We start from the raw sequence: 14,323 nt of genomic DNA, 5'->3' as shown, positions 1-14,323 counted from the left end.
CTCCTTGAAAAACTGATTCAGGGCCGATTTGATATGGTACTTCGCTTGGTTGACACTCATTTCCGTAGCGTCCAGCAGTACAGAACCATCAACAAAATCAACACTGACATTGAGATCATGTCCCACATCCTGGCTCGTTTTAGAAAACTGTGGAATGCCTTGTTTTCATCATGAGTCTTGACATGCTTCACAAGAGGATCATCAGACAAATACATGTTTCCAAACGTGCACAAAACAATGCTATCATGAAAAGCCTCCACATTAATCAAGCCTCGCCCTCCCATCATAATTGATAAATATAAGCGATTGAGGGAAGAGCGAGGGTGATTGCATTTATTGTCTGACATGATTCTTCGTGTGAGGGTGTCAATACCCTGGATTTCTTGTTTCGTCCAATCAATTACACCAAAAGAATACGAAAGGACGAGTATTATTATTATTATTATTAATAATAATAATAACAATAATAATAATAATAATAATAATAATATTATTATTATTATTATTATTATTATTATTATTATCAATATTATTATTTAATAATTTTATATGTGTACCCAATGTACACAGGATTTTGTTGGCAACACCTTTGCAAGAAGAAATTATTTGTGCTTGTTACTTTAAAATAACAAGAATTCACTTCACCGTGTTTTTAACATAAGGAACGCCACCAGTGATTTCGAATTCAAGACGCATGTAAGATCATACATATATACATACATGATATATCATATGATATAATGGTATTCCTTCAATTCTACCTTGCGTTCGGCACGGCTTGGAGGTCCGGCAGGATTAAAACAAATAGTTTTGCAATCCTGTAATGTGTTATTGTACAATGATGTAAACCACAAGCGTATATTTTAATCACATTACATTGCTCAAAACAACGAATAACATTGTAATGTGATAACATGAAATAGATTAACCCAGCTGGATATATATGGTCTGTCACGTGTATAGCATAAAGGGTGACTCATAACAATATCAGAAAATGTCATTTATCCCCGAAAGGCAAAGTTAGACTGGAAGAAAATCAGACAAACATACATGGCATTAACACCCATACATGTACTTCGTCTCGGGTTAATTTCATCTACACATCGTCGAGACCCACCTTTTAATATGTTTTCTTTGGAAGTTTAAAATAATCGACGTCTGCACGGGCGGGGAATGTTTAAAATAAATGTGCAATCAACAGAGTGAAAACTCATTTGCCTGATGTAATTACCAAAATACATGAGGCGACCTTATTTTGAAAGAGATTGTATTAATGCAAAACTCACGGCCAACAAATGGTGCATGATTGATGAGTGTTACGGGCAAACATGTTTGTGATTTTAATTAAACACTGATCCATCAATAATTGTGTACCTATAACAATATAATCTTACATCCGCATCTTGTAAATTAATATGCTCTATGATACACTTGTAAATTAATATGCTATATGACACACCGTCGACACAGAAGTCCACTCAACATGTCTAAGGGTCATCGTAATGGTGTCATATGGTACAAAAGTATATTTGACGAGAGCTCTAATCCAGAATTGATCAGTGAAAGGAAATGTAATAATGAGGCATACAGAGACAAAGAAGTTGCTTTGGTTAGATCATAAAATGGTATCGCGCGACTGCCTTAATTATAACAAAGCTGAATTGTGTTGATACAATACACTTTCCCTCGTCTCATCATGACAAGAAGAGAATGTGTGAAAATGCGTTTTGCTGGCTCAGTGATATATTGAGATATTGTCGCAATCGTACATTAAACTCCTTTTAGCAGAGATACACTCTGCTCTCAGGAAATGGTTTTGTCGTGGGTTTTTAATCATGTAGGGAGATACACTTTGTTGTCTGTGATTTCACGCCACAGTCAGGAATAAGTCAAGACGTACTGCCGGCCTGTAAATAATCGACTTTGAGACAGATAAACCAGTTGATATTATAAGCATGGCGTTACGCGGTTGGGGAACCATGCAGTTAACCAAGTCATAGAGCCTGGTCCAATGCAACTGACTAAATCTCTTTATATATGTAACAGTATCAGTGTTTAGCATTTGGAAGCATGATCTATGCAAATCATTTTAATACTGATGTGTTCCTCAAAGCCCTATATTTTTTAGCAAACATTGATGTATTGCCTGAGGTTCTTACCTTAAAGATCAAAACGTTTTACAGCTTGATTTTTCACTCAGTGTATTTTCCGTTTTCCGGATTCGACCTCAACCATGTCAATCATTTCATTGTGGTTGGTTCAGTTGTGCTCCAAGGTAGTTACAATACAACACATATAACCCTGAGGAAAGTGACAATTAGGCAAGTGACAACTTGGATACATTGTGACAATGTGAAATCTTTTCATAGGGCACTCTGAAAACTGTTTTTTTCCACACGGTGCATCAGCGTGTACACGTACTTGTTAATTCAGGAGGAGACTGTGGTAGGCGTCAGGGAGATAGCTATAACACATCGATGTTTCAAGAGTTTTCAACCAGTCAGGTTCAAGGACAATGGGGTTAATACCAGCCACTCCACAGCAATGTCAGCCTGATCCAGTCATCCCGTCATCCAATCGCTGCACATCGATGAACAAGCCACATGGTCCAAAAGTGTATTTAATAACTGAAAGTCTCAGTCATGTAGAAGTTTTAGAACGGTATTAGCGATTGAAGGAATTGTATGTGCAGATTAAGAGTTCAAGACGGGGGTTATGAAATCTAGAATTTATACTGTTAACCCATTATACTGTTAACCCATAAGATATTGTCTGTCACAAACATTACATACATTGTTGCAAGGTGTGAACAGAATGGATTTGCAGCTAGTAATGATATGTCATCAAGCGAATACAGGCAGTCATATAAATCTATAATCATGATTAATCCTGGAGGTGTCCCCTGTCAACCAAGATTCTTCACTAGCAATCCACAAATCCAGCCGGCATAAGTGTACTTTCTTGCTGAAGGAGAATGTTGGCATTTGCTAAAAGACAAATGAGTCATGACCAAATTCGATCGAAGATTAGTAGTTAAATGTTAAAATTTATTTTCAGAAATCAAATCTGTGTTGTGTATTTATCTTGGCCAGTTAATGAGACTACTTTCAACTGATGTATGTCAACATATTAAGACGAGTTACTTTGTAGCACAATACATTTCATTATCGAAAGTCTACATCATACTCATAAAATCTATTAACCTTATGAATGTACCTCATAATATTTCTGCTGGAAAGGAACCCTAGTAATTGACAATAGGGATACAATAAAAGTAATTTTTCCAAAACTTATCAAATACATTTTCACCATGTAGAAAAGACAATAAAGAATCAATGGCCATGGGGACATAAGGCAGAACATGAAATGGATAGATGAGAAGCAATCGGCCTCTTAGCATCTCCTAGTATTAATCTCAAACCTGAAATTCTAGCTCAAGTAAATCTATCGGTCTTCTGTCGCTCAAATAGTAGGCTGTACCATTACAGAATAGGTTCAGTCATAACACAGCTGTCATTTCAGAGAGGTATGAGAAATGGATGTATAACAAATTGGGAGTTACTTCTTTAGGCAAAGGCCCACAGCACATTGCCTGCACAAATTGTTACAGATTCAGGACATATTGTGTTTGTTTCCTAGCCTGGAATATTAACATAGATACGTTCTTTACAGATCTTGTACAATCACTTTTCACTAATATAAAAGTTGTTTATATACTTAGCATTTAGGTAAAAATACTCGTTTAGATATTTGACTCTATAAAAGTAAGTATTTACAAGATTAAACTCAAATCTCGCGTGACTCAAGGACTTTGTAGTTGGGTGGTGACGTAGCCTAATGGTTAAAGCGTTCGCTCATCTCGCCGAGGCTCGGATTCGATTTCCTTCATGGAAAAAAGTGAAAAGCCAATTCATGGTGTCCCTGCCGTAATTTTGGAGGAATATTGCCAAAAAAAGTGTCAAAAACCTGCATTCACCTTTTCATTGTAATGTGTATATTTTCCTTTAAAAGATGCGAGAATTGACAAATGTCACAGTAGGATCTCTGAAATTGTACTTTCATGTCATTGGAAAAAGATTGAGCGGTATTTGATTTAATTCCAAAATCAGTTCAGGAAAATTCAACAGGCACATGCTATTCCTGTGATCAGTGTCGAGGTATTTGCATGATCTTGGAAAAATAAAATCCAACAGTGATATCCACTCTTTGAGAGGTTTACACGATCACAGAGAACATTAAAGACAATCACGCATCATTACTGTCAAACTTTCAAACGAGACTCTAGGGACTTGCGTTTTTTATAAATATGTAAACAAGGACTTTGGGGATATACTTGTTTTTACTATTCTCATTGTGTTATCCGCTGGTCTCTGATCGTGGACGTTAAATGTACGTTAACATGAAAACATCCGAACTGTGACAAGAAAAGTTCAACATTTTAACAAGAAATGAATACCAAAATAAGCAGTCCGCTTTGTTTCTTGTACACAACTCAAAGTTAAGGGTAATGGATACATATCATATGCAGGGAAGACCACTCAAGTAAGCTTTGGTGAGTTAAAAGTGAAGGTTATCTGTTGCAAACTAATGCTCCTCTTGCTTGAAAGGATCTAAACATAAGCTTTGAACATCGAGCCCTACAAATCGCCTGTCTAATGAATATACTCCATGGGGAGTCAGGGGCAGTAAAATAGGTACACAGCAAGCATTGAAGACGCAAATAGGAATGTATGAATTGTGAGATCTGACTGATTCTGCGTCAACATAACCCACAACGTGTGCTTTCATCCACTGGTATGATATCCATCTATTATTAAATGTGTTTGATTGGCTTGTGAACATTCACTTACTCTAATCTATTTTAAAAAACACGGTCTTGTCAGAGGATACATAAAGCCATTCATAAGTTTGTACACATTATCATTTTCACATGAATATGTTAAAGCCCCATCTGCGGTAGTAACTACCGCACTCTAGTGGGCGGAGCTTATACAAGTGATCTGACAGGTCAATATGACGTCATGATAACACACACATTTCATTGGTTATTGCGTAAACGGGTGACGTCATGTAAACACCCATCCACGTGGACCTGGTAGATCTAGTAGTATTTCTTTTATTAGATGGGTGCGCAATTTTCCACAGCGGCAGCAAAATTAAGACACGAAAACATTATATTATTTCATGTCGGAATGGAAATAAAAATATTAAAATACGGACAGCCTCACAGACTTCGAAACGATGTTCAGATAAATATTTGTTCACATTAATTCTGTCATGTGAAAATGGCTTTCAACATTATTTTCATCAAGCTTACATTCAGGTCGCTGGCTACTTCGGCATTAACACATGTTTTGTCGCGAAGCTCAAATCAACAATGTTTCTCTCAGATACATTTTTCTCTCCATCCATGACGAACATCTGTCACAATGTCAACGCCTCAACAATCTTCCTGGGCAATTGAAGACAACAATGTAATACACACGGCCTAATTCACGGCGTCATCGCAAAAATTCCTTCTAGATCTACCCACCACGTGATCAGGGTTACGACCTTGGGATAAATTAATAAATTAATTTGCATTTTTAGAAAAAAAAAAAAAATTTCGTGAATATTATTATTAAAAAATATTCTGTACATGGTACTTTTGGATTGCTTTGCGTATTTCTTTTATTACTTTCTAAAAGCTTTTGTTTTCCCCTTTCTGGCCACGCGATCTCCTAGCAACCACGCCCCATGAGCGTGTGGAGTTGCTGCTTAAAACTGTCAATAACTTTGCAATTTCGCTTGTCTTCAATATGAGCAACAAAACATTTTCACGTGAAGCCTAATTTGACGGAGAGTTGTTCGAGATAATCAGGGAGCCTTTGGTCATTTCGATTATGACATTGGTGACTTTATCGTGGAGAAAGTTCCAATTCAAGATGAAATCATTCCGATTCACAACTCGAATCGACAAGATGGCGCCTCTCTTCCCGCCCTTGCAAGTGCAACAGAAACTTTGACAAATTCAGTGCCGATTCTTGGGATTAGTGAATCAGTGTCACAGCTAGATTTCATTGTGGAACCAGATGAAGCCGAATATGTATGTTCACACTTCTTTTGTCAACCATGCGTGACACGGCACAGGCAATCGCAGTTAGGCAATGGTGCGGCCACCATGTTGCAGAAATTCGTCGATTCGAACACATTGCTTCTGAACTGAGCTAAATAAACGAAGTGTTTGGAGAGATCGTAGATACTTTGACTTGAAGAAACGGAATTAAACGTTGCAGCAGATGAAGGATTGGTGTGGACAAAACGGGAATGGGATCCCAGATTGTATTTTAAAACTTGTGCGCGAAGTGTATCCAAATAACCCGAACAAAAAAATACATGGGACAAATGTGGATCTAATGACCAAACTCAGTTTTGTGTGTGAAAATTCTGTGAAAGAAAAGGAAATTCATAATTAAAGTTGTCTTGGAATAGATCTATGTGTATTGGAGTTTTCGTTTATCGTAAGTACAATATTATCTGGACACGCCTTCTGCAGGTCAAAACATCAAGTATATTTCGTTACTTATTTACCAGTTGCTTATGTGCATTGTTATTTTGATACACGTGACATATTCATCTATTGTAGTCAAGCTGAGAAAATTAATATTGGCGCCACTTCTGGTGCTTCAAATTTGGCCCCTTCCTAAACACTAGTTGAAAAACCTGTGTAATAATTTAATTTTAATGAATATAAACTGATTATTGTGTGGCACAAATCTAACTGTTGAACGCAAATGACCAAAACTAAACAAATATATGTAACTTTCGGATTGAACTGAAAGAATCGTGTCGTCAACTTCGTATTTAAGTATCGTTACTGTTACATTAACCGAAACTGATGTTCTGCTGCTGTTCTGCCGTAAAAATATACAACACAATACACTTAGACCACAAATGCATTGAATGTGCCACATGTACACATGACCATGTGCTTTGCTATTTAAAGCGCAACCGTAAATAAGTGTGATTGATGCAGACGCCAAACACGATCGATTCAATTTTTTAGGATAAAACTACAGAAAATTTATTGACTTATATCTTGATATGGAGCCATTTGTTGTATCCATGGTTTGTCATTCAAGTTGAGACGAAGTTTGACAGTCAATGGTGATCTGGTTCCCGTATGGTTTTCAAAAAAACGTCTCCCGACACTCGGTTGTGTTTACATTGTCAGTCATTGTTCGAAACTGAAACACCACCACCTTGCGGGCTATTTATTGTCAGGGTGGGGCTTTAACATCAACATGAACTTTAATTGGACCTATTAACGATGCTACCAGAAGAGGAAGACATGCTTACCCTTTTCGCAAACACTTGGTGTCCTCACTAATTCTCAGTGATCCATTGATATAATGTTCACCACTATTTTGCCGTTTTACACCAATGCCAGATAATCGATACTGATTAAGCTCTGGTGTTGACGTTTTAGAACAATGTCAATGAGAAAAGAAAATGCTACATACATGGTGAATGCAATTTTATTTCGTTACTCTTCTAAATGTTCCTTTGCACATTCGTACTCTCAACTAATTACCAGAATTAACAGGGTTTTAAGCTGCTCAGATCAATAGATACAACTGTTCTGTTCCATGGACAATTATTATAACACTGGTATTAGTTCCTGTGATGGTCACGAGCTCATTGTAGGTACACGTTAGTTATTGTTCATGAAGATGCATTGCTCCACTAGAGGAACTTAGATGCATTTTCCTGTCGACATGAACGGCTTCTTGTGTAATATGCAAGAAAAAACAAGATCGATGTGCATAATTTCACTGCTGCCACAATTGCATCGTTGAACATATTGAACAGTAAAACTAATTAACATGCTTTTGAATGATCTTAAAAACACACACAAATGACAAAAGCATGCCTCATTATAAATCAATAAGCCCGATAAGGGTCATAGCATGATCATGCAGGGGCAAGGATTACACAACGCTTTACCCAGCACAACACATCTGTTCGTGGCATGTGATGCGTCCCTCTGACAGTCGGCGGCAGGACCAGAGGATGTCCGGACTCAGTGAAATGGGATTCCTTTCATCTTATTAGCTCTCTTAACATAGTCACCTTCTTTTCTGTTGCCGATATACATATTGCTTGCTGTGTAATATCCTTTCATGCTGCGTTTTGCTGTGAAACGTGTCCAGGTCAGCACGCTACACGATCCCGTATCCCATTCAAAGTATACTATTCAAAATGAGCATATAAGTAGATATGTATTCATACGAAGATGGGTTGTGTGGATTGACGGAAGGAAACACGTATTATGTTTGGCGGTCAATATTCAGATTACGTTTTGCTTAATGGCAAGCGTTTATAGCTATATTCGACTCGAACTATGTTATCCGTACTTAAGTGAAAATATTTGACTCCAAAAATTAGGATATGTAATGTTCGTTCTTAGACCATGTGTAAACACAATCTCAAACATTAAGTCAGGGGAGGTACTGATGAGCCTCGTATATTTATAACTAGGTCACACCATTACTAAGTGTCATGGTACAATGTCGGAAACATGCTAATAAACTTAAAGAATGAACATAAAGAATTGAGATGCTGTTTGTTTGCATGATAACATTTTCCACTTAATTTTATTTCATCATTTATAATATTGTGTTATGAATGACGTATTGTGCAACTTCATACCCCAGTTCTATATATTAAGCATCACAAAATCAACTGTGTGGGTAAGGCAAGTCGTGGAAAGTGATCTACAGTGTAATCCTCAGGGGAACGATGACGTTCCATAGTGTATATGACTTTTACAACCAGCAAGGAGAGGTATTCGTGCTCGAGAAGCCCTGTGTTGATTGATGTGTCCATGTCTATATATACTGACATACAGTTACGAACATGCTTAAAACGAAGTGACGGATATAACGAACTGTTGTTTTTGGTCCCTGCCATTTGCGGTATGCTTTAGTTGAAACGCTTATAACCAAAGATATTGGTCCCTTTGAGTTCATTATAATGGTAGCTTACTGTAACTGAATTGTTAACACCTAGCCATAACAACACCAGTGTATTATGTCACGAAGTGCAGAACGATGAAAGTAATGACTTGATGACTATTTTCATCTATGACTATCACGCTTTCGTCATCTACCAACGCCTAAATTATTAAAAAAACGTTAACATTAATGACAGAAAAAATAACTCAGACAAGTGACTGTGGTCTAGTCAGAACCACGTTAGTCTTAATGTATAACAGGATTCACGTGCCGGTTTGGCTTTTGTAAGTACCAATTTCGTTTTAAGCATGTTCGTAACTGTATGTCAGTATATATATACATGGTGCATGATTGATGAGTGTTACGGGCAAACATGTTTATGATTTTAATTAACCATTGATCCATCAATAATTGTGTACCTTAAACAATACAATCTTACATCCGTATCTTGTAAATTAATATGTGGTTTTCCACAAGCTTTATAATAAGCCGTCGACACTCAGATCGACATCCCTGAATGTCATCGAAATGGTGTCACATGGTACAAACGCATGCTTGACGAGAGCTCTAATCCAGAATAGTTCAGTCAAGTGAAATGGACAACAAATTCAACACATTCCAGTTTTAAAGTCTCATGTCATGTTAACATCGTTATGGCATGCTCCGCCAAGAGAGTAATCAAACCAAAAGGAATCCGCAAAATTCCTTTGAAGTCTGATTTTACTGTCAAGCATAAAAGTTGTCCTTCGTCAAGTTGATTCCTCGTGAGTTTCAAGCAAACACGCGGGGACTCCAATGCTTTCTACAGACAACATGGCCTGTGTCAATGAATCATTACCTGTAACAAGTATTAATGATGATGTGGTACCAGGATCTGTGTGTAAGCAATACTTCAGACAATGGTTTTACTAGAACTGTTCTTACAGGCAATGATTTGGGCGCTTAATGAAAGGGTTTTTACCTTGCACTGGGTTCGAGCTTGATTATGTTTAGACATTATGATTAGATTATGCAATAGACAGGGTCATTTCGACTCCCCAGCGACTCAGTAGATGTTGTTTCAAAATATCTTCAGAACACAAAGCTCGCGAGAAAAGCATTTGATGCATTCTTGACAGCCAAACACCGGCGACTTGATGCGAATTGAATGATAAAAGGCATGAGCTAATAAGTTGGTTGGTTGGTTGTTTGTTGTTTAACGCCGCACTCAGCAATATTCCAGCCATATGACGGCGGTCTGTAAATAATCGAGTCTGGACCAGACAATCCAGTGATTGAAATCATGAGCATCGATCCATGCAATTGGGATCTATGACATGCATCAACCAAGTCAGCGAGACTGACCACCCGATCCCGTTAGTCGCCTTTTACGACAAGCATAGTCATCTTTTACGGCAAGCGTGAGTTTCTGAAGACCTATTCTACCCCGGAATCTTCACACAGGTCAGCTACTAAGTATGACTTGAACACCGACATAGCAAAACATTGCAAAACGTACACATTGTGTTGTCAAATTGAGGTTTCCTGTACACAAAGGTCATCAGGACCACATGCTGTGAGACATTTGAATTTATTGAAAATAATTATCCTGCAATTGCACACTCCATTATGATATCGGCACGATAAATGGGAAACCACATGCTCCTTTTCACGTCAAATGCTATTGTATGTATACGCGTAAGTGATAAACCACTTTAGTAACTTAACATGTCATGTCTCGAAGTATAGGAATAGGGGCAGTTTTTGCAGTGCCATTAATTTTCTTGCTAAAATGGGCATCTCCAATTCCAAAGGCAGTTCAAGGAGAAAGCCCTCTCAAAGAAGTAGCTATTTGCGTCTAATTGTTTTAATTGTCTCCTGTAAGTCATCTCATTAAAAATTATGAAATAATCTTGCAAATACGATAGAAATCTATGATTTAAATGCCTGCTGATGTCATCGTTCACCCATTTCCAGTGTAAGCTGCTTTAATAAGAACTAAATCTAGCGGTTGAAGTCAATCTGTAGATGAAATTGAACAAAGAAAACAATGCTAGGAAGGAAAGATCAATTTGGCCACTAAATATTAAGTTTTTAAATTTGTAAATACCACGATACTGATGTTATTAACTGAGGTCCAAAAATAGGATGCTTTTCAGAAGACAACAAATCGATACAATATTGTAAATTGGATATGTAAACGAACAGCATGAATTTGAGGAGTGTGTCTATTGTCGTTACAGAGCCCGAAACCAAGAGAATACTAAAACACTTCTTCAGGCTGCACTTCAGTTCAACAAACGCAAAACGCATGCCACATGCAATATGATGTCATCTGTGATTATTCTGTGTGTAGCCAGTTGTAATCTGTCTGTGTGTAGCCAGTTGTAATCTATCTGTGTGTAGCCAGTTGTAATCTGGATGTGTGTAGCCAGTTGTAATCTGTCTGTGTGTTGCCAGTTGTAATCTATCTGTGTGTAGCCAGTTGTAATCCGTCTGTGTGTAGCCAGTTGTAATCCGTCTGTGTGTAGCCAGTTGTAATCTGTCTGTGTGTAGCCAGTTGTAATCTATCTGTGTGTAGCCAGTTGTAATCTGGATGTGTGTAGCCAGTTGTAATCTGGATGTGTGTAGCCAGTTGTAATCTGGATGTGTGTAGCCAGTTGTAATCTGGATGTGTGTAGCCAGTTGTAATCCGTCTGGGTGTAGCCAGTTGTAATCCGTCTGTGTGTAGCCAGTTGTAAAAGTGTCTGTGTGTAGCCAGTTGTAATCTGTCTGTGTGTAGCCATTAGTAATCTACCAGGGATCGCTGTATAAGTGCAATAATTTTGGACGCGACGTTTAACCCCATTTCACCTCACCAAGGCACAGGGATACAAAGTGTGCCGCACTCACTATATGAGATTCGTAAAAATGTAACCACAATCGAAAGACGACTGCGTGGTCATGTGCTTATTGTTGCCACATCTCTCTGCCTTCGCGGCAGAAATCATGCCGCCGTTGAAACCCTTCAAACTGGCAACTACAGCTTCAATAATATATGTATGTGCAATTTCAAAGCGTGCATAAGGCAACCAGTGTGATCTCACATTTGTAACGAAAAGAAATATAATCCCAGTACTGAATGCATTTCACTTGTAATGGGGTGTTGATAGCTTCGCCATAACAAAATACATGTATATGAATCGTGGTGTGATGTGTGTACAATGAGAAGTGACGACTTAAATCCCCCCATGGCATCACAGCGGAGGCTGGAGTGTTGGTAATCATCATGGTTGCTGAGGACTTTGTTCTTAAGAGAACACTACTCTATTCATGACTCTCGTCTTTTAATATTGATCAGATCAATGGTTCATTAACAACGCTGCCAAACATAATCTCCATATTTCGTGGACATAGCAAAATCATTTTGTGCACATGAATCACTCCATACTATTCACTATACTACATCTCCTATATAGTATTCAGTATCGAGACCTACGTATAAGAAGGGTAAAGACAGAATTTGCCCTTTTTGCATACAAATGTGTTCCTATCTTCTTATGTATTTGACAATTGCAACCGTGAGTGACTGAGTACTAAATTTACTAAAATAACGTGAATGTGAAAATTTTCCTGAACTTAATATTTTCTTATCAAGATGTGAAAATGTATTAGCTTTTAGATGCGAGAATGGCCAAATCTCAGAGTGGGATATCTATGCATTTACTTTCATGTCATTGGAAAAAGATCCACCGGTATTCGAATTAATTCCAAAATCAGTTCAGGGAGATCCAGCAGGCACATGCTATTCCTGTGATCAGTGTCGAGGTATTTGCATGCTTTTGGAAACATCAGATCCAACAGTGATCTCCACTCTTTGCTAGGTTTACACGATCACAGAGAACATTAAAGACAATCACGCATCATTACTGTCAAACTTTCAAACGTGACTCTAGCAACTTGTTTTTACTATTCTTATTGTGTTATCCGCTTGTCTCTGATCGTGGAAGTTAAATCTACATTAACATGGAAAAATCCCAACTGTGACAAGACAAGTACAACATTTTAACAAGAAATGAATACCAAAATAAGCAGTCCGCTTTTTTTCTTGTAAACAACCAAAAGTTTATGGTAATGAATACTTGTACGGAATACAGATCGGGTGCAGGGAAGACCACTAAAGTTAGCTGTGGTGAGTTAAAAGTGAAGGTTATCTGTTGCAAACTAATGCTCCTCTTGCTTGAAAGGATCTGAAGATAAGTCTTTTTACATCAAGCCCCACACATCACCAGTCCAATGGATATACGCCATGGAGAGTAAGGGGCAGAATAGAGCCACAGTACCCCATTAGTATCGCAGTAGTAGATACGAATGAGTGAATTGTGAGATCTTGCAGATTCTGCGTCAGGATAAGCCACTGCGTGGGCCGTCGACTATGCTTTCATCCACTGGTATGACATCCATCTATTATTAAATGTGACAGAATCGGGTTTAAACACTTACTCAAATTTATTTATTTTAAAAATGGTCTTTGCAGTTGATGCGTATTGCCATTAATAAGTATGTACACAATATCACAACGTGAACGTAATTAAACCTCTTCAATGTGCTACCGGAAGAGCACGACATTCTTACCCTTTTCGCGAACACGTGGTATCCTCACTAATTTTCAGTGATCCATCCATAAAATGTTCACCACTATTTTGTCTTTTTACACTCAATGGAATATGTTTCGGCAGATAATCGAAGTTGGAGTTGACATTATAAATATATGACAATCAGAAAAGGAAATGCTACAAGCGTAGAAAGTGTATTTTGATTTCTTTATTCTACTACATTTGTCTTCTCACATTCTTCCTATCAACTAATTACCATAACTAAAGAGGTTTGAAACTGCTAAGAAAAAAACATGGAACTGTTCTGTTCCATGGACAATTATCATTAACACTGGTATTAGTGCCTGTGATGGTCACGAGCTCACTGTAAGTGCATGTAAGTTATTGTTTGTGAAGATGCGTTGTTCCACCAGGAACTTAAATGCAATTTGCTGTCGACATGAACGGCTTCTTGTGTTATAGATAGAAAAACAAAATCGATGTGCTTAATTTCACCCCTGCTACAATTGCATCGTTAAACATTTTAGAAATAGTTTGTCATCCCCCACCATTGAAGACCAGTTTGACGGCGGATCCTACAGTACCAGATAGATCCTCTCGATATGATACAAACAAAAATGTTACCGAGGATATTCTTGATTCTCTAATAACGGGAGATGAGATTTTAGAGATCATATACTATCTAAAAAGTAACAAGGCAGCTGGTATAGATGATACTGTTCATGAATTCTTTAAACATTCTTCAGATTTACT

Source organism: Haliotis cracherodii, unplaced genomic scaffold (genome assembly GCF_022045235.1).
Source record: "Haliotis cracherodii isolate W230 unplaced genomic scaffold, xgHalCrac1.p SCAF_4, whole genome shotgun sequence".
In the NCBI taxonomy this organism is placed as follows: Eukaryota; Metazoa; Mollusca; class Gastropoda; order Lepetellida; family Haliotidae; genus Haliotis; species Haliotis cracherodii.
This window is presented reverse-complemented; position numbering follows the sequence as displayed.